General features: G+C 39.1%; 1 long non-coding RNA gene across 1 annotated transcript in view; it reads left to right on the top strand.

The window, feature by feature from the left end:
- The window catches only part of LOC129386247 (uncharacterized), a 169255-nt gene extending 168909 nt beyond the window's left edge, over nucleotides 1-346 (top strand). The window contains exon 3 of the long non-coding RNA XR_008613691.1: nucleotides 125-346. This is a non-coding gene — a long non-coding RNA (uncharacterized lncRNA). The remainder of the gene's footprint in view (nucleotides 1-124) is intronic.
- The last annotated feature ends 1041 nt before the right edge of the window (nucleotides 347-1387 follow it).

Genomic DNA, 1387 nt, shown 5'->3' with positions numbered 1-1387 from the left:
AGGTCTTTTAAAAAGATGCATTAACTTTATTTGTAACAGAGAAATTCACAAAATGGAAAGTTTGATCACTCAGATAACTGGCCTTGAGCCACATGTATTTATTTTTGTTTTCTTTTTTTCGTAGCTGCCCGTCTACTGGCAAAGAGAGTTTACCAATTCTGTGCTGCGACGCTAAGGTATGTCTGCTGGGCACCTTTTTGGGAAAGAGCACACGTCTGTTTACCAAAATCTTCATTGCTACGTGTCGATGTGATACGCTAAATGGAACATTGTGATACATAAGCGTAAAAAGGTATCGAGCACACACAAGCACTTTAGTTGCCTCAATAAAAGGCATGGCTGAGGCGGCTGACATAACCCTCCATTAGTTCTATTATCAAATCAGCACACAATGAAGTGGTGATCATTTTTTTGTAGTCAACTGACTGTAGATTATATTAAATTTTTTTGCAGTTTACTTATTACGTATAAACTAAAATTAAAGCTATCGCAGCTTCCTTAATACGAGCACGTTCACACAGAGCTTCGGTTGACCATAGCGGCATTTATATTTCACTTATTTCGCTTCAGTGAAGCGGCTATAATAAAGCCAAATATAAATCTGTTTTATGTGCATTGTAGAAGGTGTGTAGGTATAATTTCGAGCTCCATTTGTGTAAAATATACGTTTACAAGTTTGCAAGCTACACCGACGCCTTGATTTGTCTTTTTATTGAGCAACTACAAAAGTTTGTCGCTGTGAGTTTTAAAGCATATTAACTAAAAAAATTTGTACGGTGGAGACGGCTACTCCTTTTCGCTCAGCTGTAAAGAATAAAGTACAAATACCCCACCATTCTTCTTTAAAAAGACCGAACCACAGTAGTGTTATGAATTTTTAGTAAACATACTATCACTTTTTATCCAATATCAAGACGGGGGCCGACAAATGGAGTAGCTAATTGTAGTATAGAATCGACGTAAACGGGGATGGAGTGCCTCAGAAAGGCTGGCCTACGTTTTGATAGGTGGACCTATATTATGCAACTTCTATACCACATCACGTTCTATAGTAATGGTGAAGTACCAAACATTGCCATAAGTACGACGTAACATTCTAGTGGGTGAGAGCGAGAGAGAAACAACTTTATTTATTTCATCTTAAAGGGAAAGGGGCTGCGAGAAGAAGGCGAGAGAGATTATTCTACTCGCGGTAGGCCTCAATTATCCCCTTTTATCCAAACTCAAGAAGCGGGCTGAGAAATGGAGTAGCTAATTGTAGTATAGAAGTTACGTAAATAGGCTACTTCAATATAACTTCCTGAAGTTCGGAGTTGTAGCTGCGCATGGCAGCCTCCCAAAGCTCTCGACTACTTAAAACTCTACATAGGTCAGGGGGAGGGGAGTG

The sequence above is a fragment of the Dermacentor andersoni genome, chromosome 4 (assembly GCF_023375885.2).
Source record: "Dermacentor andersoni chromosome 4, qqDerAnde1_hic_scaffold, whole genome shotgun sequence".
Lineage (NCBI taxonomy): Eukaryota > Metazoa > Arthropoda > Arachnida > Ixodida > Ixodidae > Dermacentor > Dermacentor andersoni.
The sequence above is the reverse complement of the archived record's forward strand: the minus strand, read 5'-3'. Positions and strand labels throughout refer to the sequence as shown.